The following is a 24,995-nucleotide window of genomic DNA, read 5'->3' on the forward strand; positions in this document are numbered from 1 at the left end:
AAATTGTGTGTTGTGGTTCAAATACCCCAAGCAATGTTGAGGCAAAATGTGGATTGTGGGGAAAATAGCCCCAGCTATATTGAGCCAATCTGGGGTTTGGGTGGCAAATGCCTCCAACAACGTTGAGCCAATCTGGGTCAAAACCCCCAACAATGTTGAGGGAAATTGTGGGTTATAGGGCAAAACCCCATCAATGAAGATGCAAATCTGGGATTTGGGGGGCAAAACCCCCAATAATGTAGATGAAAATCTGGGTTTTGGGGTCAAATACCCCCAGCAATGTGTATGTGAACAATGTAAGTGGTGCACATGGAAAGTGCCTCAATACCTACAGGTGGAGTACATGCCGCAGGAATGTCTAAATGAACAAACACTAAAGTAATTTTCCATTAAATTCATTCCCATACTGTTGCAACAAAAGTAACTGTCAACTTTGAGGCATTGGCAGAGTGGAGATGCAAGTGCTCTAGGACCTGTTAGAAAACAAACAAAGCCTCATCACCCACTAAATAGTCCCCTAAAATCCTGAGAAATACTGAGGGGATGTTGAGGAAACAAGACAGACCAGCCACCTACAGCAGCTCAATGACTGTATGTGTGTGTTGAGAAGCTGTCTCAGCCTGGGCTGGTACACACAATGGGGGACCAAAGCCCATAGAGCCCTCTGGGCGTCGAGTCCAATCAGAGAGTGTTCAGCATACCCCTGGATTGGCCCTGCTGGCAATTGCTCATTGATTGATGGGTTGGTGCACCATGCTCACCTGTGGGCCATGGTTTTGGGGCCTTCGTAAACCCCACCAAGAGACTGACTCACTTATACCTTCACCACCACGCCACTGCAATGTGGTGCCAGGATTTTCTCTGCTCACCCTCTGTGATGTAAATTGAGGCTGGGGGACATCCGTTGAAGCATACACACCTTGGTGCACTGCCTTACATGCCTTGACAGAGGTAGTATCAACTCTCCCACATGACCATCACTTTCAGGTCATGACAGGTGCAGGGAGGGTGCATTGTATGTAGGGGCCTTGCAGGGAGTCAAGTCCCATCTAGACAGTCTGACCTACACACCACCTCCTTGAGCAGCAGCAGTGAGCCTTTTATAAAAAGAAAAACCTTGACAGGTAAAAGCATAGAGGTCAAAATGATAGAGATGATCACAGATTGCGTGCCAATTACTTTCAGAGGGCCTGGGTATCATTGTGATCCCAATCCGAACATGGGTCTATCGCATGTCGTATAAGTACGATGAGTGAATGTCATCATCAGGTAGGTAGAGTTAGCATGCTAAATACTAGGGCAAACACACATTTGACTGTGGAACATGAATTGCCATAACCACACATATGTGTGTATCTCAAAAGTGAATGCATGACTCCACCACAACACACAGTGAAACATCTCAGGGCAACAAAGCTACAATGTACTCACAATAGTATGACATTGTAATGTCTATGTGTACAGCAAAGCCCAGAGGATATTGGCTGAGACAACACACATGTCCACAGACCCAGCCAATCTATATTGATTTCGGTACCTCCCACTACAACAACCTAGAAGTGGTTGTGTGTGCATTATTTGTTGACAAAATCCATCTTGGATCTGAAAGAAGCATGGGCCAACAACAATGTAGGATATAGTCACCATGTGCGGACTGGTGCCGCTGCCCAAAATTCCCAAACTGTATGTGTCTACGGTCATCTTTGGAGAATGTAATTCGCAGCACGTCTACATCTAGCTTCTCAGGCTGTATTGTGTGCCGCTAAATAATAATCCCATATTGAATGTGCAGATTGTGTCCCGCACAGCAGTAGGAGTATGCAGGAGTTTCAGAACGTAGGATTAACAAACAGTATTGGTGTGTTTAGTGCACAGCTCATTGTGTAAAATAAACTGCCAGCATGGGTGAGGATGCTGGGAGATGGCTCAATCTGTGGCTCATAAACACAAATGACGTAGTCATCCTCAAGCCAGGGGATATGGGTACATCTTGTAAGGATAACAGACATATGCAGAATGAAGTGCGCTTTGTCCACATTTCGCACTGAAACATAGTCTGGAAATCTATGGAAACAGCAAGGAGACCTTCAACAAGCACATATTACCATCAGGCCTAGGGCAGTATTTAATAGGCACAGTGGGAGCCCTCATGGACACACACAATGGCTACCCTTACACACCATGATCAGAGGTACCTAAATTTAGAGAATGCAAACACTAATGGAACTGGGTATACTGTTCCAGTGTTAAATGTGTCTTTACTTAAAGTGCAAAGTGTTTTCCTCAGCACAATCAGATATATCATCACAATGACTCCATCTCTCTTGGTGTCCCCATACCTCGGACTTTCAAAGTAAGAATGCCAGCAATAGCCATGCGTGTGTAGTGTGCTGGCAAGTATGGGCATGCTTTTGGAGTAGTCTGACCCCAGGTGGCACAATACACATCCATGGCTTGAACATTGATGGGGCTGTAACCCTCTAAGGAATGGACTGCCATCCAATGTTCCATAATCATGACATTGCAAATTTAGCAATCACCACATCCATCCCAGGGCAGTTTCCAAGGGCAAGAATGACCAATAACTGAGTACAACTACCTACAACGAGTGAAACGCCACATATGCCAACACACAACTTAGGCAAGGCAAGGCAAGGTGGAGCCAACTTTTCCGGTGATGCAAATAGGTCTTGCAGATGACAGTGTACTCAAAGTGCCCATTAAAACAATCAGTCATACACATCCATTGGCAGACAGCAAACTGCAGACAACACATTCCACATCTTCATATTTACTCAGGCAACTGTTTTTAACTACTTACATGCACAAAACCTATACATATGTACACATCATCATTACCTAATGGCGTGCATGAATCTACTTGTGTGGGTATAACCCCTGACACATTCACCTCAAAGTACATGGTCAACTTTCAATACTATCATATACACAAGCATGTCATGAGCCCCCTCTGGTACAGCTATATGGAAAAACATGTCTGCCCTGCAAGCTACAGCCTTGTACTCAAACTGTCCAAACCCGCGTCTCACAATCTCGCCCTGGCGCTGCCCTTCTCACATCCACATCTACATGCATAGCACCACTCTTCATCACTATGTACACAACACCTCTCACATACATGACATGAACACAATGTACTGTACTCTTCACCTCCTCAGCAGACGTCAAATGCAACATGTTAAAAGGACCATACTAATCACCAGTTGCACCCTCAGTATTGCCTTGAACTAAAATCATATCACACCGTGCGAATTTGCGGATTTGCGAATTCGCGATCCGCAAAATTCGGGAATTTGTGCGAATTTGCGGATTTTTGGTTTTTTGCGTGTTCGCGGGGTTTTTTGCGTGTTCGTGGGGTTTTTTGCGTGTTCGCGGGGCTTTTTGCGTCTTCGCGAGCCGCTTGCATGGCGAAGTTACCCATGCAGTCGTTTATGGGCACAGCACCCTCTGGTTCATCACTGCCACCCTCTGGTTCACCACTGCCACCCTCTAGTTCACCCCTGCCACCCTCTGGTTCACCCCTGCCACCCTCTGGTTCACCACTGCCACCCTCTGGTTCAGCAGAGAAAGAGAGGAAGAGAGAAAGAGAGAATGAGAGAGAAAGAAAGAGACAGAGAAAGAGCAAGAAAGTAAAAGAGAGAGAGAAAGAGAGAGAGAGACATGGAAAGAGAGAGAGAAAGAGAGAAAGACACACAGAGAGGGAGAGAGAGAGAGAGGATGAGAGAGAGAAAGAGAGAGAGAAAGAGGGAGAGTGAGAGAGAAAGAAAGAGAGAGAAAGAGAGAGCGAGAAAGAGAGGATGTGAGAGAGAGAAAGAAAGAGAGGGAGATAGAGAGAAAGAGAGAGAGAACAACGGAGAAAGAAAGAGATAAGCAGAGAAAGAGGAAGAACTTGAAAGAGAGAGAGAAAGAGATAAATAGAGCAAGAAAGGAGAGGGAGAGAGAGATAGATAGATAGATAGAAAGAGAGAGAAAGAGAGGGAGAGAGAGAGGGAGAGAGAGAACGAGAGTAAGAAAGAGAGGCCGGATCTCTGAAGGGCCAGATTCCTGAGTTGCCCCTACAGAACATACAGCTTTTTATTTTTAGCAAAATGCATATGAAAATTGTGCTGTAAAGGTCTCTTTTAGTTTAACACCTCCTGACAACTCAAAATGGGTGTATTTGCCATCCTCTCCCTTCTTACTGTTTTTTATATCTGTAAGTGCTTCCTGATGAGGTTTAATTCCTTGGACAGGTGCCTCGTTGCCTACTTGTAACTATTCTCTGACCCTGCTTCAAGGGTCAGAGCAGGGTCAGAGAATAGTTGCAAGTAGGCAACGAGGCGCCAGGAAGCAATTGGCAGCAGGTGCCCAAGTTGAATTTAATTTCTTTGTAACCCTTTTGTAAAAGGTTACAAAGAAATTAGGTTCAACTTTTGCACCTGCTGCTGTAACCCTTGCTTGGCTGAAAATTCGTCCCCGCTGATTTGCGGATTTTACCGCAATTTCGCAAGATTCGCGGATCGCGAAATCGCGGAAAATCCCCGAATTCGCCCGTGAAACAGATTTTACGCCCACCCTTAGAACACTGCCTACTCTGACATGCACACTTTACACATCACCACATCTCACAGCAAGACACTTACACTGCTCAATGGATATGTCCTCAGTCATTCACATATCACCACACACCCATCCTACTGTCCTTAAGTTCTACAGATTGTTATTTCTAGAACACATGCATACACAGGCAAAAACAACATACATCAACTATACAACGCCTCACATTTCACTGTTCAGCCCCCTAAGTTACACAAATGGTGTATACCCTGTACAGACACTTATCTACTTTGTCACATATGACTAGTTTAAACATGTCTCACTGTGGCCCTGTCACATCCACATATGACTTCCTTGCTCAATAACCCCATTGACTTATGCAAATTAACAACTCAACTTCTAAGACGGGCTGACCTGTGCTGGTGGGATGCTTTTCCTGCCTCAGTTTCGGTGAAGAGGCGCTGCTGACTGACAATCTTGGGACGCGGCTCCTGGCCCCGAGCTGCCATCGCTTCCTTCAGGACTCGCCCTCCGCCCACACCGCTGCGGGACTGCGAGGCACTACAACAGCTGAAGCCTCTTCCCGCAGCGGCCCCGCCCCCCGCCCGGAGTGTGCATTTAACTTTCGTAGCACCCGCTGCGCGGGTGCTACTCAACTTCTAAGACGGGCTGACCTGTGCTGGTGGGCTGTCTTTTCCTGCCTCAGTTTCGGTGAAGAGGGGCTGCTGACTGACTGTCTTGGGACGCGGCTCCTGGCCCGAGCTGCCATCGCTTCCTTCAGGACCCGCCCTCCGCCCACACCGCTGCGTGACTGCGAGGCACTACAACAGCTGAAGCCTCTTCCCGCAGCGGCCCCGCCCCCCGTTAGGAGGTTAAAACCTGCCTACCTGTCACGCGCAGCGGGACGCGCGCGGGACGTACGCCGGGGGCGAAGACCGGGCAATGGGCAGGCCCTCTGAGGCCCTCGTAGGCCGGAGTAGGCTGGGCTGGGCCCTCTCCCTAACGTTTGCTGTTTAGCAGCCCGTGCCCTGCCACATCGATTATGTCTACTGAAGAGGAAACGCCTGGGAAAAAAGGAAGGTTACGCAATGGGTCATTGGACAATTATTTTCCCAAGGTTCAGAGTGAGGGGGACAAGGACTCTATCTTAGCAGAGCGTAGGGCCGAGCGGCGTCGCTCAGTTGAGAGCATGAAACAGAGGCCCCTGATCGACAGCTCCCTGCTTGTTTTGACCCGGGAGGAGGGCTGTGTAGACCAGAGTGGGGATAATGCTAGTCAGGAAGGCGTTCCCCTATTGTTTCGTGATTTTGTATCCACACCTTGTTTGCCCTTGGATAACATTATAACGGTTTCTCCTACCCCTAGTCCTAGTCGCATCACTGTTACAACCAAGCCTAGGAAACATAAACTTAAGCATATGGTTGCAGCCCAGATTCACTGCCCACCACCTAGTAAAAAAAGGAGGAAACTAAGGGTGGCACCAGGTAAAGCTAAAATATCGCATACTGAATTTGGTAAAGGGGCAAAAACCCTCAATACAATTAAGACCACCCTAGTTGAGGAGCCGGATCCCACACCAGCAGTAGTTCCACCATTTCTAAATAGCCCACGTGAAACAGCTGCAAAGGCTGTGGCTCCTGGCAGTAATGTTGGAACCACGGTATCTGCTAATCCTCCACTCCCCACATTAATAGGGAATTTAGAGTTCTTGCTAAGATCACTCCTTTTACCCATTAACGAGTCCATTAAAAAGGTGGAAATCAGACTGACCATACTGGAAACTGCCATATCTAGCATGGTTACTATGACTAAAACTCAGGGGAATGGGATGGCAGACCCTACACCTATGGCCAGGCCCGCTTCTACCACCGTTCCAAAAAACCCAACTGTACCAGTTCAGCCGGCCAAAAAAACTATACAACAACATGGTAGGGTTGACCTCCCCTCTCAAAACCCATTGCCTCCCAAGCAGTTAATTGCACCTGTAATTGAAAAGGCTGCTGTCCCAGAAAAACCAGCCCCAAAGGCCCCGACAAGTAACAATAACCAGAGCGCCCAGGGGGAAGGTAGCTATAATAGATTACCACGGAAAAAGGTGCCACAAGTGGAGATTCCCCCAGAAGCAGTGCCCTTTGTGGTAGTTTTGACTGGGGTCCCCCCGCTAGCAGAAAATAAGAAGGAGGGATACGTTGATCTCAAAAACAAAATTATCCATTGGTTGAGGACATATAGGCCAATAGCGCCCAATATAGATGGGGATATAGTACATGTCAGACGGATCAACTGGCTGGGGAGCAGAATCAAAGATATAGAGGGAGACGTAGTGGTGGTCAACTTCAGAGACCCCAGAGCAGTAGATTACATCTTAAAATGGCCACCTGGAAACGGGGAAACACGCATAATCCCTCGGGCTCTATCTCATTTCTACCCTAGGATAGAGGCTATCCCTCATAAATACCCAATTAATTTTCAAACATATAGGCCGCCCCCCATCCTCCCATATAATAACAATTATCCCCAGTACGGGCAACATTTTGCCCCGGTGCCGGACCAGCACTCCATCTGGTCTACGGTGCCCCATAGACATAGGGTGAACAATGACAGCAGGATGGAACATCTAAGACCCTTCACTCCCCTGGACACTTACAATCGGTTTTCGCAGCTCTCCGGGCTGGAAGATTGCGATTGAAGTTTAGCACCCAGGGGGGAGACATGTGAACCTCTTGGGGAGTAGGCCCTACGACTTCGTGGAAGTATAGATGCAGGGCAAGTTAGTCCACATATAGTACAAGTTGCCATTACTAATAACATCACTGAGGCTTCCATGATAGCCGAGTCTACGGCCAGCACCTCTAGTTGTCCTGTAAACCCTACTCCCTTGGTCCAAGATGGGGTCAGCTGCATGACCATGGTGGATAACGAGGGCGTGAATAAGGGTGGACGCGCCTTAATGCCCAAGGGCTGGCGGGTAATTAACCTCCTATCTTGGAACGTTGCAGGGTTAAAAAGGAAGTTAGATCTACCAGAGTGGCACTCGTTCATTGAGAGGTTCAGTGCTTGCCTATTTCAGGAAACATGGAGCCTATTACCCCTATATAAATTGGGGTATACCACCCATTTTTTACCTGCAGTAAGTAAAGGTAAGGGTAGACCGGCGGGTGGTCTCATGGTCTGGATTAATATAGAGCTTGACTGGGTGGTGACACGCTGCAACTTGGAGTGTAGGGACATACTCCACCTCTCTTCTAGAGGGAATACGGAGAGTGGCAGGCTAGACCTCTTCAATGTTTATGCCAGAGGGACACCTGGGGACACCGCCTCCTCAACTTTAACAGCTTTGGATTCTGCCCTAGCTAACTGCCCTTTATCTGCAAAAATTATCGTGGGGGGAGACTTCAATTGTACGTTTGAACCTCTCCTTGGGGATGACCCCCTGGGTATTGAAGATGAAGATTCAAACTGGTCCATCTCAACTTTAACCCTGCCCCCCATTAGGAAATGGACAGCGAGGGCAATCCAAATTAATGCACAAACTAGGGACCACAAGTTAAGAGCCCTCAATGGCAGGACTATATCTGACCAGGCAGGTGCACTGACCTTCAATAGACTTACTGGGCCGTCCCGAATTGACTACATCCTAATGGATGTTAGTTTTTGGGTAGACCTTATTGACATGGAAGTGCTTCCAAGTCAGGATAGCGACCATAACCCGCTGTGTTGTAAGTTTAATTGGGGCATTTCTAAAGAGAGTAGGGTGATTGCCCCATTAAAAACATCTAAAGAGATTATTCCATATAACAACAATCGTAGACTAAAATGGGATAAGGCTAATCTGAAGGAGAGTGACCTAGGGGCAATTAAATCCCTGGTAGAGGGCCTGTCCTCTGATCTGGAGGCCTGGGTCTGTGGAAATGAGATTAGTACGCCGGCGCACTCTTCCCTTGACTCAGCTTATAAGGCTACAATAGATCATGTCAGCCAATTTTTTATCAGGAAAGGTAAAAGCCATAGGAAATCGGTTATACCTCCCACTTCAAAAAAACCTTGGTATACAGACCAGTGTAAGGGCAAACGGAAAAATTTGACAAAAGCCCTGCTCCTTGGGGATCCTTTGCTGGTTAGAGCGGCCAGGAAGGACTACCTAAAAGCACTATCGCTGGCTAAACGCGAGTGGGAGGAAAAGCATTGGCAGGACCTAGCCAATGCTGTGAGTAGTAGGAACCCAAACCTTTTCTGGGATCTGATTAATAGAACTAGGCAGAGGGATTCGCAACCATTAGCAGCTCACATAACCAGCCAGCAATGGTTTAACCACTTTTCATCCCTATATGGAAGTAACGATGAACTAATCAGCCCCGGGACAACTAGTTTTGGCGCTGGGGATACCTTAGGGGTGGATGACCCCCAATTTACGACCACCGAGGTAGTGACGGCGATCAAACATCTAACCCCAAAGAAGGCGGCTGGGCCAGACGGGATCCCTGGGGACCTGTTGATCGCAGAGCCGCAGGCTTGGGCCAAGTTAATTGCCACAATTATGAATTTGATATCCAGGGGTCTCCAGACTTGGAAGGGGGCAGTGGTGGTAACTGTGTTCAAGAAGGGGGCAAGAGATGATCCCGCAAACTACAGACCTATCAGCTTGATAGATATAATTCAGAAAGTGGTTGGCAGGGTCATCATTTCAAGGGTAGACGATTGGATGGAGGAAGCCAGTATTCTCTCCCACCTTCAAGCAGGCTTTAGAAGGAAGGTAGGCACGATGGACCAGGTCTTTCGCTTTTTTGCCATCTATTGGAAGGCAGTTACCATCAAGAAAGGCAGTTTATACATGGCCTTCATAGATCTCAAGACGGCATTTGACCTGGTCCCACGGGCAAAATTATGGGAGATCCTAGGTGAGATGGGATTTCCCAGTAGGCTCCTGAGTCTGATCGTAAAGCTCCACGAGGGGAATTATGCGAGGGTCAGATGGGGATCCCAGGGACAATTAACAGACAGGATCCCAGTGAGGAGAGGAGTACGCCAGGGCTGTGTTATGGCTCCGACCCTTTTCTCCCTATTCGTGAATGGAGTGGTGGACCATCTGAAGGGGGAGGAGACGGATGCCCCATCCCTGGCGGGGGAAAGAGTCCCGACTCTACTCTTCGCTGACGACAACTTATTGATCTCCAAATCCCCAGTGGGTTTGCAAAAACTCTTGAACCGGTTTAGTTCTTTTTGTACCAACAGAGGCTTAACCATCAATACCTCGAAAACTAAACTGATGGCACTCTCCCCCTCTACAAGATTTAAAAATAACTTCTTGCTTAATGGTGCGCCCCTGGAATTGGTCAACTCATTCGATTATCTTGGTGTTCGGATAAATAGTCGAATGTCTTGGAAGGACCACTTGGCCAAAATGTTACTCAGCCACCAAAGAGCATCTGGGGTGACGCTGAGAGAGCTACGTGAGTCAAGTAGCAAACCAGTCTCCCCTGCCATGGCGATTTATGAGGGCCAGATTCTCCCGGCGGCATTATATGGCTCCGAACTCTGGGGGTTCGAAAACGTCTCAGACCTATTGACAGCGGAAAACAATTTTCTAAGGAAGGTGGTGGCTCTTCCTGTTTCCACCCCGCTGATCCCCCTGAGATTAGATTTGGGCAGAAGATCATTAAAGGACTTGGTAAGGTTACACCCATTGCTCTTTTGGACTCGTTTAAGAAGAGCTGAGGAGCTCGCAAAATATGCTGAAGGGTTGGACGACCTGCTTTTGCTGGACACGGGGGGAAAAATAGGATGGCTGAAGAAATTGAGAGACATGGTTCTTAACTTGGGTCTAAGGGATGCTTGGGTGTCACAAACGCCGCCACCTAAGGAAGTGATTAAAAAGTTATATTGGGATTGGGATCAGAGCAATGCACTGAGGGTCATGGATGGGGGTTCACTCACGGACCATTTTCTGTTAATTAAATGGGTTAAAAAACTGGAACCCTTCCTTGACCTGATAACCAAACCTTTAGATCGAGCACTATATCTAAAATTGAGATATGGGACGCTTCCGGTGCATGATTTTACGGCGAGGTGGACGAACTCTGGGGCCGCCCAGTATTCGTGCCCTGGATGTGCAGCACCAAAGGAATCGGTGGCCCTCCTATTTTTTGCCTGCCCCGCTTACAAAGTGGCGCGGAAATTCTGGCTGAAACCAGTGTGTAGGGAATTGGGGCTGAGGTGCCATAGCCAGGCACTACGTATACTCTCTACTGACTCTTCTTCCTCCACCATGATTTGTGGGGTGGCAAAATTCCTGGGCAGTGCGTGGGTGACACGCTCCCGTTTACTGAAATTGCACACGGGGGGACCGATGGTCTGACGCTTGGAACAGCTTGTAGCAAACTAGTGATTGCGGTGCACTTCTTCCCTTTTGTCCGTATTTTTAAAGTTTTTACCGGTGAATTTAAATGTTTATGTATATGTATGCTTTTATGGTGATTAATTTGCCGAATAAAGATATTTACACACAATTAACAACTAACCTCACACATTTTAAATGCCATGTTCCACTCAGATCTCATAATAGTGCCTCAGACTACAGCTCTCATCACCTGCCAGAATCTGACCATGTCTAGCTGGATATGCCCCTATCACATCCACCTATTCCTACCATACCTTGTGCAGGATTAAACCTGTGTAACGAGCTTGAATACTCTGATTTACATCCTGCATGCAAAACCACTCACATTGGGACAATGTGGCTACTTCACGTCTCATACACAAGAGCTGCCCATGTACCTAACCCATATCTTACACTCTCTAACAATAGCTAAATTTGTCCTGGTTCCATTACATAGGAGTCTCCAATCCATGTCAAAGTTGGAAACACCAGTCGCTCTGACCTCTACACTAGTTTAAACTAGCTCAGCACATTCAACATTAACCTTTCTAAACACACCTGCAGCTAGGCCTCACAACCTAAATTCCATATACTCCCCTGTGTGGCAACTGAGAGCATGGATGTGACACTGACTCCAGTGGCAACTGCGCGGCAGATGGACACACAACACTTCTGTGCACTCACTGTCCAATCGACTTACCACATGTAGCACATGGCAATCCAACAGACATTACAGCACCCCTAGTTCACCTCTGTGTGATCGGGAACAGCATCAAGCACAGCTCTAAAGGACCCAATTGTCAGCCATGCACAAAGGACAACCTACACACAAATCATATGCTAAACTACGAATGATGTGTGGCAGTAAATATGAAATGCAAGTATGGACAGACAAAACACAACATCAACATGATGTAGCCAGACCAAAGCAGGATGGCCTGACTAACATATGAATGAGAACGCACTGGACTATTGAGACCACAGACACTTTGACAAACAGGATTATCTGCAAATAGCTAAGTCCTAGGAGGCAACAGGGTCTGAAGACTGTGAGAATACTGCCCACCTTACATTCACTATGAGCTCAGGGAATGTATCAGATTTGTACACAGCCATGAAGGGAAATTGCCTACAGTGGCATGTCATCTGCGACAAGGCTGTCATTGCCACTGGTTTACCAGATCTAAAGAAGACATAGACATGGATCCACCAGTATCAAGTCACATACAAGTAATGTATCAGTCAGTCAGTCAGTCAAAGCACTTTATTCGGTTAAGTTAAAACCATAAAAGTACAAACACAAAATACATACATACATGTGCAAAAATACAATGTAAAGTGTCTACAATATGATACAATCTGGCAATAGGCAGTCTATGTGCAAGGAACGCAATACAGTACTGGTCTGGTAAAGTGCATTTACAGGGAAAAAATGACAATACATCCAAGATATTTCATATATATTTCATATAAAACTCATTAAGAATACCAATGCTAAAAAACAAGTTTAAAAGGATAAAATCAAAATTAAAACCTCATTAATTATGGGCTCTCCTCACGGCTATTTCTCAACCGTACAGCTGCCATAAGGAAACTGGCTATATAAAAAATCTCATTGGGATTATTTAATAGCTGTAAATACAGTAAGGCTGGCTTAACTTGGATAAAACCCTTCCTTTTTAGTAAGGGAAAAAGAAACCTATTCCTGATGTCAATCAATCAATCAGGAGTTTATTAAAGCGCGACTACTCACCCGTGAGGGTCTCAAGGCGCTAGGGGTGGGGGGCAGGGGGGTGCAGGTTCCATTCCATCAAGGAGGGGGTCTGTCGAAGAGCCAGGTTTTGAGGTTTCTTGCGAAGATGGGGAGCGATGTTGTCTGTCTGAGGTGGAGCGGAAGGGCGTTCCATGCTTTGGCCGCGAGGAAGGAGAAGGAGCGGCCTCCCGATCTGGTCTTTCTGGTACAAGGGTCCACGGCGTAGGAAAGCTGGGCTGATCGTAGGGTCCTTTGGGGTGCATGGAATTTGAGTCGGCTGTTCAGGTATGCTGGTCCGGTGCCGTGGAGGGCCTTGGGTGAGCATCTTAAAGGTGATTCTCGCCTTGACGGGGAGCCAGTGGAGTGTGCGCAGGTGCTGGGAGATGTGGCAGTGTTTCGGCAGGTTGAGGACCAGTCTTGCAGCGGCGTTCTGGATGTTCTGTAGCTTGCGGATGAGGTTTTTGTTTATTCCGGCGTAGAGTGCGTTGCCGTAGTCGAGTCTGCTGGTGACCAGGGCGTGAGTGACCGTCTTTCGGTGTTCGAGGGGGATCCATTTGAAGGTCTTACGAAGGAGGTGGAGGGTGTGGAAGCAGGAAGATGAGACAGAGTTGATCTAGCGGTCCATTTTGAGCTCGGAGTCCAGGATGATTCCCAGGTTGTGTGCGTGGTCTGTGGGGGTTGGCGGGTTTCCGAGGGCGGTGGGCCATCAGGTGTCGCTCCAGGCATCGGGGTTTGGGCACATGATGAGTACTTCTGTTTTGTTGGTGTTTAGTTGTAGGCAGCTGTTTTTCATCCATTTGGCGACGGCTTCCATGCCTTCTCGAAAGTTGCGTCTGGCGGTGTTAGGCTCGTTGGATAGGGAGAGGATGAGCTGGGTGTCCTCTGCGTATGACACGATGTTGAGTCCGTAGGTTCTGACGATGGGGGCAAGTGGAGCCATGTAGACGTTGAAGAGCATTGGGCTGAGGGAGGAGCCCTGTGGGACTCCGCAGGTGGTAGGTGTGGGGTCCGAGAGGAAAGGGGGGAGTCTGACCCGCTGCGTCCTGCCGGAGAGGAAGGAGCAGATCCAGTCGAGGGCCTTGTCCTGGATTCCTGCATCGTAGAGTCTGCGTATTGGGGTGCGGTGGGAGACTGTGTCGAACGCCACTGTTTCTCCTTTGTCCAGTAAGGTGCGGATGTCGTCTGTTGCGGTGAGGAGGGCGGTTTCCGTACTGTGTTTTTTTCTGAAGCCGGATTGGGAGGAGTCGAGGATGTTATGTTCTTCAATTAATGTGGTGAGTTGGCTGTTGATGGCTTTCTCGATGACTTTCGCTGGGAACGGGAGCAGGGAGATGGGTCTGTAGTTTTTGAGGCCGGTGGGGTCCGCTGAGGGTTTCTTCAGGAGGGGGTTGACCTCGGTGTGTTTCCAGTCGTCGGGGAACAAGGCGGTCACCAGGGAGCAGTTGATGATGTGGCAGAGCATGGGTGCAATGGTGTTGGCGGCTCTGTTGAAGATGTGGTGGGTATTTACAACAAAGGGTGGTGAGGGACAGAGTCTCTGAATTAAACAGAATACTCTCACCCAGTCAAGAGATCAGGGCTAGATCCAACACCGTTTTTTAGCTCACTGCACCATCCCAGTTTCAGAACCTGGCTGTATGCAAATTAGTCTGTTCCTGTCCCAGTGCATGATGGGAACAGGGCAAACCCAAACTACAAAAGCCAATTCTTACACTGGGAAGGAAACAAGCTACCGGGGACCGGTTTCTGGCATTTCAGCCGTCTTCGGCCCGGCTTGCTTGAATCCTGATGGTGCAATGAGCAAGGGACTCACATCTGAGTATACCCTTCCACGCTTAGGGTGGACAAAAATATTTACAACAAAGGGTGGTGAGGGACAGAGTCTCTGAATTAAACAGAATACTCTCACCCAGTCAAGAGATCAGGGCTAGATCCAACACCGTTTTTTAGCTCACTGCACCATCCCAGTTTCAGAACCTGGCTGTATGCAAATTAGTCTGTTCCTGTCCCAGTGCATGATGGGAACAGGGCAAACCCAAACTACAAAAGCCAATTCTTACACTGGGAAGGAAACAAGCTACCGGGGACCGGTTTCTGGCATTTCAGCCGTCTTCGGCCCGGTTTGCTTGAATCCTGATGGTGCAATGAGCAAGGGACTCACATCTGAGTATACCCTTCCACGCTTAGGGTGGACAAAAATATTTACAACAAAGGGTGGTGAGGGACAGAGTCTCTGAATTAAACAGAATACTCTCACCCAGTCAAGAGATCAGGGCTAGATCCAACACCGTTTTTTAGCTCACTGCACCATCCCAGTTTCAGAACCTGGCTGTATGCAAATTAGTCTGTTCCTGTCCCAGTGCATGATGGGAACAGGGCAAACCCAAACTACAAAAGCCAATTCTTACACTGGGAAGGAAACAAGCTACCGGGGACCGGTTTCTGGCATTTCAGCCGTCTTCGGCCCGGCTTGCTTGAATCCTGATGGTGCAATGAGCAAGGGACTCACATCTGAGTATACCCTTCCACGCTTAGGGTGGACAAAAATATTTACAACAAAGGGTGGTGAGGGACAGAGTCTCTGAATTAAACAGAATACTCTCACCCAGTCAAGAGATCAGGGCTAGATCCAACACCGTTTTTTAGCTCACTGCACCATCCCAGTTTCAGAACCTGGCTGTATGCAAATTAGTCTGTTCCTGTCCCAGTGCATGATGGGAACAGGGCAAACCCAAACTACAAAAGCCAATTCTTACACTGGGAAGGAAACAAGCTACCGGGGACCGGTTTCTGGCATTTCAGCCGTCTTCGTCCCGGCTTGCTTGAATCCTGATGGTGCAATGAGCAAGGGACTCACATCTGAGTATACCCTTCCACGCTTAGGGTGGACAAAAATATTTACAACAAAGGGTGGTGAGGGACAGAGTCTCTGAATTAAACAGAATACTCTCACCCAGTCAAGAGATCAGGGCTAGATCCAACACCGTTTTTTAGCTCACTGCACCATCCCAGTTTCAGAACCTGGCTGTATGCAAATTAGTCTGTTCCTGTCCCAGTGCATGATGGGAACAGGGCAAACCCAAACTACAAAAGCCAATTCTTACACTGGGAAGGAAACAAGCTACCGGGGACCGGTTTCTGGCATTTCAGCCGTCTTCGGCCCGGTTTGCTTGAATCCTGATGGTGCAATGAGCAAGGGACTCACATCTGAGTATACCCTTCCACGCTTAGGGTGGACAAAAATATTTACAACAAAGGGTGGTGAGGGACAGAGTCTCTGAATTAAACAGAATACTCTCACCCAGTCAAGAGATCAGGGCTAGATCCAACACCGTTTTTTAGCTCACTGCACCATCCCAGTTTCAGAACCTGGCTGTATGCAAATTAGTCTGTTCCTGTCCCAGTGCATGATGGGAACAGGGCAAACCCAAACTACAAAAGCCAATTCTTACACTGGGAAGGAAACAAGCTACCGGGGACCGGTTTCTGGCATTTCAGCCGTCTTCGGCCCGGCTTGCTTGAATCCTGATGGTGCAATGAGCAAGGGACTCACATCTGAGTATACCCTTCCACGCTTAGGGTGGACAAAAATATTTACAACAAAGGGTGGTGAGGGACAGAGTCTCTGAATTAAACAGAATACTCTCACCCAGTCAAGAGATCAGGGCTAGATCCAACACCGTTTTTTAGCTCACTGCACCATCCCAGTTTCAGAACCTGGCTGTATGCAAATTAGTCTGTTCCTGTCCCAGTGCATGATGGGAACAGGGCAAACCCAAACTACAAAAGCCAATTCTTACACTGGGAAGGAAACAAGCTACCGGGGACCGGTTTCTGGCATTTCAGCCGTCTTCGGCCCGGCTTGCTTGAATCCTGATGGTGCAATGAGCAAGGGACTCACATCTGAGTATACCCTTCCACGCTTAGGGTGGACAAAAATATTTACAACAAAGGGTGGTGAGGGACAGAGTCTCTGAATTAAACAGAATACTCTCACCCAGTCAAGAGATCAGGGCTAGATCCAACACCGTTTTTTAGCTCACTGCACCATCCCAGTTTAAGAACCTGGCTGTATGCAAATTAGTCTGTTCCTGTCCCAGTGCATGATGGGAACAGGGCAAACCCAAACTACAAAAGCCAATTCTTACACTGGGAAGGAAACAAGCTACCGGGGACCGGTTTCTGGCATTTCAGCCGTCTTCGGCCCGGCTTGCTTGAATCCTGATGGTGCAATGAGCAAGGGACTCACATCTGAGTATACCCTTCCACGCTTAGGGTGGACAAAAATATTTACAACAAAGGGTGGTGAGGGACAGAGTCTCTGAATTAAACAGAATACTCTCACCCAGTCAAGAGATCAGGGCTAGATCCAACACCGTTTTTTAGCTCACTGCACCATCCCAGTTTCAGAACCTGGCTGTATGCAAATTAGTCTGTTCCTGTCCCAGTGCATGATGGGAACAGGGCAAACCCAAACTACAAAAGCCAATTCTTACACTGGGAAGGAAACAAGCTACCGGGGACCGGTTTCTGGCATTTCAGCCGTCTTCGGCCCGGCTTGCTTGAATCCTGATGGTGCAATGAGCAAGGGACTCACATCTGAGTATACCCTTCCACGCTTAGGGTGGACAAAAATATTTACAACAAAGGGTGGTGAGGGACAGAGTCTCTGAATTAAACAGAATACTCTCACCCAGTCAAGAGATCAGGGCTAGATCCAACACCGTTTTTTAGCTCACTGCACCATCCCAGTTTCAGAACCTGGCTGTATGCAAATTAGTCTGTTCCTGTCCCAGTGCATGATGGGAACAGGGCAAACCCAAACTACAAAAGCCAATTCTTACACTGGGAAGGAAACAAGCTACCGGGGACCGGTTTCTGGCATTTCAGCCGTCTTCGGCCCGGCTTGCTTGAATCCTGATGGTGCAATGAGCAAGGGACTCACATCTGAGTATACCCTTCCACGCTTAGGGTGGACAAAAATATTTACAACAAAGGGTGGTGAGGGACAGAGTCTCTGAATTAAACAGAATACTCTCACCCAGTCAAGATATCAGGGCTAGATCCAACACCGTTTTTTAGCTCACTGCACCATCCCAGTTTCAGAACCTGGCTGTATGCAAATTAGTCTGTTCCTGTCCCAGTGCATGATGGGAACAGGGCAAACCCAAACTACAAAAGCCAATTCTTACACTGGGAAGGAAACAAGCTACCGGGGACCGGTTTCTGGCATTTCAGCCGTCTTCGGCCCGGCTTGCTTGAATCCTGATGGTGCAATGAGCAAGGGACTCACATCTGAGTATACCCTTCCACGCTTAGGGTGGACAAAAATATTTACAACAAAGGGTGGTGAGGGACAGAGTCTCTGAATTAAACAGAATACTCTCACCCAGTCAAGAGATCAGGGCTAGATCCAACACCGTTTTTTAGCTCACTGCACCATCCCAGTTTCAGAACCTGGCTGTATGCAAATTAGTCTGTTCCTGTCCCAGTGCATGATGGGAACAGGGCAAACCCAAACTACAAAAGCCAATTCTTACACTGGGAAGGAAACAAGCTACCGGGGACCGGTTTCTGGCATTTCAGCCGTCTTCGGCCCGGCTTGCTTGAATCCTGATGGTGCAATGAGCAAGGGACTCACATCTGAGTATACCCTTCCACGCTTAGGGTGGACAAAAATATTTACAACAAAGGGTGGTGAGGGACAGAGTCTCTGAATTAAACAGAATACTCTCACCCAGTCAAGAGATCAGGGCTAGATCCAACACCGTTTTTTAGCTCACTGCACCATCCCAGTTTCAGAACCTGGCTGTATGCAAATTAGTCTGTTCCTGTCCCAGTGCATGATGGGAACAGGGCAAACCCAAACTACAAAAGCCAATTCTTACACTGGGAAGGAAACAAGCTACCGGGGACCGGTTTCTGGCATTTCAGCCGTCTTCGGCCCGGCTTGCTTGAATCCTGATGGTGCAATGAGCAAGGGACTCACATCTGAGTATACCCTTCCACGCTTAGGGTGGACAAAAATATTTACAACAAAGGGTGGTGAGGGACAGAGTCTCTGAATTAAACAGAATACTCTCACCCAGTCAAGAGATCAGGGCTAGATCCAACACCGTTTTTTAGCTCACTGCACCATCCCAGTTTCAGAACCTGGCTGTATGCAAATTAGTCTGTTCCTGTCCCAGTGCATGATGGGAACAGGGCAAACCCAAACTACAAAAGCCAATTCTTACACTGGGAAGGAAACAAGCTACCGGGGACCGGTTTCTGGCATTTCAGCCGTCTTCGTCCCGGCTTGCTTGAATCCTGATGGTGCAATGAGCAAGGGACTCACATCTGAGTATACCCTTCCACGCTTAGGGTGGACAAAAATATTTACAACAAAGGGTGGTGAGGGACAGAGTCTCTGAATTAAACAGAATACTCTCACCCAGTCAAGAGATCAGGGCTAGATCCAACACCGTTTTTTAGCTCACTGCACCATCCCAGTTTCAGAACCTGGCTGTATGCAAATTAGTCTGTTCCTGTCCCAGTGCATGATGGGAACAGGGCAAACCCAAACTACAAAAGCCAATTCTTACACTGGGAAGGAAACAAGCTACCGGGGACCGGTTTCTGGCATTTCAGCCGTCTTCGGCCCGGCTTGCTTGAATCCTGATGGTGCAATGAGCAAGGGACTCACATCTGAGTATACCCTTCCACGCTTAGGGTGGACAAAAATATTTACAACAAAGGGTGGTGAGGGACAGAGTCTCTGAATTAAACAGAATACTCTCACCCAGTCAAGAGATCAGGGCTAGATCCAACACCGTTTTTTAGCTCACTGCACCATCCCAGTTTCAGAACCTGGCTGTATGCAAATTAGTCTGTTCCTGTCCCATTGCATGATGGGAACAGGGCAAACCCAAACTACAAAAGCCAATTCTTACACTGGGAAGGAAACAAGCTACCGGGGACCGGTTTCTGGCATTTCAGCCGTCTTCGGCCCGGCTTGCTTGAATCCTGATGGTGCAATGAGCAAGGGACTCACATCTGAGTATACCCTTCCACGCTTAGGGTGGACAAAAATATTTACAACAAAGGGTGGTGAGGGACAGAGTCTCTGAATTAAACAGAATACTCTCACCCAGTCAAGAGATCAGGGCTAGATCCAACACCGTTTTTTAGCTCACTGCACCATCCCAGTTTCAGAACCTGGCTGTATGCAAATTAGTCTGTTCCTGTCCCAGTGCATGATGGGAACAGGGCAAACCCAAACTACAAAAGCCAATTCTTACACTGGGAAGGAAACAAGCTACCGGGGACCGGTTTCTGGCATTTCAGCCGTCTTCGGCCCGGCTTGCTTGAATCCTGATGGTGCAATGAGCAAGGGACTCACATCTGAGTATACCCTTCCACGCTTAGGGTGGACAAAAATATTTACAACAAAGGGTGGTGAGGGACAGAGTCTCTGAATTAAACAGAATACTCTCACCCAGTCAAGAGATCAGGGCTAGATCCAACACCGTTTTTTAGCTCACTGCACCATCCCAGTTTCAGAACCTGGCTGTATGCAAATTAGTCTGTTCCTGTCCCAGTGCATGATGGGAACAGGGCAAACCCAAACTACAAAAGCCAATTCTTACACTGGGAAGGAAACAAGCTACCGGGGACCGGTTTCTGGCATTTTAGCCGTCTTCGGCCCGGCTTGCTTGAATCCTGATGGTGCAATGAGCAAGGGACTCACATCTGAGTATACCCTTCCACGCTTAGGGTGGACAAAAATATTTACAACAAAGGGTGGTGAGGGACAGAGTCTCTGAATTAAACAGAATACTCTCACCCAGTCAAGAGATCAGGGCTAGATCCAACACCGTTTTTTAGCTCACTGCACCATCCCAGTTTCAGAACCTGGCTGTATGCAAATTAGTCTGTTCCTGTCCCAGTGCATGATGGGAACAGGGCAAACCCAAACTACAAAAGCCAATTCTTACACTGGGAAGGAAACAAGCTACCGGGGACCGGTTTCTGGCATTTCAGCCGTCTTCGGCCCGGCTTGCTTGAATCCTGATGGTGCAATGAGCAAGGGACTCACATCTGAGTATACCCTTCCACGCTTAGGGTGGACAAAAATATTTACAACAAAGGGTGGTGAGGGACAGAGTCTCTGAATTAAACAGAATACTCTCACCCAGTCAAGAGATCAGGGCTAGATCCAACACCGTTTTTTAGCTCACTGCACCATCCCAGTTTCAGAACCTGGCTGTATGCAAATTAGTCTGTTCCTGTCCCAGTGCATGATGGGAACAGGGCAAACCCAAACTACAAAAGCCAATTCTTACACTGGGAAGGAAACAAGCTACCGGGGACCGGTTTCTGGCATTTCAGCCGTCTTCGGCCCGGCTTGCTTGAATCCTGATGGTGCAATGAGCAAGGGACTCACATCTGAGTATACCCTTCCACGCTTAGGGTGGACAAAAATATTTACAACAAAGGGTGGTGAGGGACAGAGTCTCTGAATTAAACAGAATACTCTCACCCAGTCAAGAGATCAGGGCTAGATCCAACACCGTTTTTTAGCTCACTGCACCATCCCAGTTTCAGAACCTGGCTGTATGCAAATTAGTCTGTTCCTGTCCCAGTGCATGATGGGAACAGGGCAAACCCAAACTACAAAAGCCAATTCTTACACTGGGAAGGAAACAAGCTACCGGGGACCGGTTTCTGGCATTTCAGCCGTCTTCGGCCCGGCTTGCTTGAATCCTGATGGTGCAATGAGCAAGGGACTCACATCTGAGTATACCCTTCCACGCTTAGGGTGGACAAAAATATTTACAACAAAGGGTGGTGAGGGACAGAGTCTCTGAATTAAACAGAATACTCTCACCCAGTCAAGAGATCAGGGCTAGATCCAACACCGTTTTTTAGCTCACTGCACCATCCCAGTTTCAGAACCTGGCTGTATGCAAATTAGTTTGTTCCTGTCCCAGTGCATGATGGGAACAGGGCAAACCCAAACTACAATAGCCAATTCTTACACTGGGAAGGAAACAAGCTACCGGGGACCGGTTTCTGGCATTTCAGCCGTCTTCGGCCCGGCTTGCTTGAATCCTGATGGTGCAATGAGCAAGGGACTCACATCTGAGTATACCCTTCCACGCTTAGGGTGGACAAAAATATTTACAACAAAGGGTGGTGAGGGACAGAGTCTCTGAATTAAACAGAATACTCTCACCCAGTCAAGAGATCAGGGCTAGATCCAACACCGTTTTTTAGCTCACTGCACCATCCCAGTTTCAGAACCTGGCTGTATGCAAATTAGTCTGTTCCTGTCCCAGTGCATGATGGGAACAGGGCAAACCCAAACTACAAAAGCCAATTCTTACACTGGGAAGGAAACAAGCTACCGGGGACCGGTTTCTGGCATTTCAGCCGTCTTCGGCCCGGCTTGCTTGAATCCTGATGGTGCAATGAGCAAGGGACTCACATCTAAATATACCCTTCCACGCTTAGGGTGGACAAAAATATTTACAACAAAGGGTGGTGAGGGACAGAGTCTCTGAATTAAACAGAATACTCTCACCCAGTCAAGAGATCAGGGCTAGATCCAACACCGTTTTTTAGCTCACTGCACCATCCCAGTTTCAGAACCTGGCTGTATGCAAATTAGTCTGTTCCTGTCCCAGTGCATGATGGGAACAGGGCAAACCCAAACTACAAAAGCCAATTCTTACACTGGGAAGGAAACAAGCTACCGGGGACCGGTTTCTGGCATTTCAGCCGTCTTCGGCCCGGCTTGCTTGAATCCTGATGGTGCAATGAGCAAGGGACTCACATCTGAGTATACCCTTCCACGCTTAGGGTGGACAAAAATATTTACAACAAAGGGTGGTGAGGGACAGAGTCTCTGAATTAAACAGAATACTCTCACCCAGTCAAGAGATCAGGGCTAGATCCAACACCGTTTTTTAGCTCACTGCACCATCCCAGTTTCAGAACCTGGCTGTATGCAAATTAGTCTGTTCCTGTCCCAGTGCATGATGGGAACAGGGCAAACCCAAACTACAAAAGCCAATTCTTACACTGGGAAGGAAACAAGCTACCGGGGACCGGTTTCTGGCATTTCAGCCGTCTTCGGCCCGGCTTGCTTGAATCCTGATGGTGCAATGAGCAAGGGACTCACATCTGAGTATACCCTTCCACGCTTAGGGTGGACAAAAATATTTACAACAAAGGGTGGTGAGGGACAGAGTCTCTGAATTAAACAGAATACTCTCACCCAGTCAAGAGATCAGGGCTAGATCCAACACCGTTTTTAGCTCACTGCACCATCCCAGTTTCAGAACCTGGCTGTATGCAAATTAGTCTGTTCCTGTCCCAGTGCATGATGGGAACAGGGCAAACCCAAACTACAAAAGCCAATTCTTACACTGGGAAGGAAACAAGCTACCGGGGACCGGTTTCTGGCATTTCAGCCGTCTTCGGCCCGGCTTGCTTGAATCCTGATGGTGCAATGAGCAAGGGACTCACATCTGAGTATACCCTTCCACGCTTAGGGTGGACAAAAATATTTACAACAAAGGGTGGTGAGGGACAGAGTCTCTGAATTAAACAGAATACTCTCACCCAGTCAAGAGATCAGGGCTAGATCCAACACCGTTTTTTAGCTCACTGCACCATCCCAGTTTCAGAACCTGGCTGTATGCAAATTAGTCTGTTCCTGTCCCAGTGCATGATGGGAACAGGGCAAACCCAAACTACAAAAGCCAATTCTTACACTGGGAAGGAAACAAGCTACCGGGGACCGGTTTCTGGCATTTCAGCCGTCTTCGGCCCGGCTTGCTTGAATCCTGATGGTGCAATGAGCAAGGGACTCACATCTAAATATACCCTTCCACGCTTAGGGTGGACAAAAATATTTACAACAAAGGGTGGTGAGGGACAGAGTCTCTGAATTAAACAGAATACTCTCACCCAGTCAAGAGATCAGGGCTAGATCCAACACCGTTTTTTAGCTCACTGCACCATCCCAGTTTCAGAACCTGGCTGTATGCAAATTAGTCTGTTCCTGTCCCAGTGCATGATGGGAACAGGGCAAACCCAAACTACAAAAGCCAATTCTTACACTGGGAAGGAAACAAGCTACCGGGGACCGGTTTCTGGCATTTCAGCCGTCTTCGGCCCGGCTTGCTTGAATCCTGATGGTGCAATGAGCAAGGGACTCACATCTGAGTATACCCTTCCACGCTTAGGGTGGACAAAAATATTTACAACAAAGGGTGGTGAGGGACAGAGTCTCTGAATTAAACAGAATACTCTCACCCAGTCAAGAGATCAGGGCTAGATCCAACACCGTTTTTTAGCTCACTGCACCATCCCAGTTTCAGAACCTGGCTGTATGCAAATTAGTCTGTTCCTGTCCCAGTGCATGATGGGAACAGGGCAAACCCAAACTACAAAAGCCAATTCTTACACTGGGAAGGAAACAAGCTACCGGGGACCGGTTTCTGGCATTTCAGCCGTCTTCGGCCCGGCTTGCTTGAATCCTGATGGTGCAATGAGCAAGGGACTCACATCTGAGTATACCCTTCCACGCTTAGGGTGGACAAAAATATTTACAACAAAGGGTGGTGAGGGACAGAGTCTCTGAATTAAACAGAATACTCTCACCCAGTCAAGAGATCAGGGCTAGATCCAACACCGTTTTTTAGCTCACTGCACCATCCCAGTTTCAGAACCTGGCTGTATGCAAATTAGTCTGTTCCTGTCCCAGTGCATGATGGGAACAGGGCAAACCCAAACTACAAAAGCCAATTCTTACACTGGGAAGGAAACAAGCTACCGGGGACCGGTTTCTGGCATTTCAGCCGTCTTCGGCCCGGCTTGCTTGAATCCTGATGGTGCAATGAGCAAGGGACTCACATCTGAGTATACCCTTCCACGCTTAGGGTGGACAAAAATATTTACAACAAAGGGTGGTGAGGGACAGAGTCTCTGAATTAAACAGAATACTCTCACCCAGTCAAGAGATCAGGGCTAGATCCAACACCGTTTTTTAGCTCACTGCACCATCCCAGTTTCAGAACCTGGCTGTATGCAAATTAGTCTGTTCCTGTCCCAGTGCATGATGGGAACAGGGCAAACCCAAACTACAAAAGCCAATTCTTACACTGGGAAGGAAACAAGCTACCGGGGACCGGTTTCTGGCATTTCAGCCGTCTTCGGCCCGGCTTGCTTGAATCCTGATGGTGCAATGAGCAAGGGACTCACATCTGAGTATACCCTTCCACGCTTAGGGTGGACAAAAATATTTACAACAAAGGGTGG

This window comes from Lissotriton vulgaris, chromosome 2_1 (genome assembly GCF_964263255.1).
Source record: "Lissotriton vulgaris chromosome 2_1, aLisVul1.2, whole genome shotgun sequence".
NCBI classification, from domain to species: Eukaryota; Metazoa; Chordata; class Amphibia; order Caudata; family Salamandridae; genus Lissotriton; species Lissotriton vulgaris.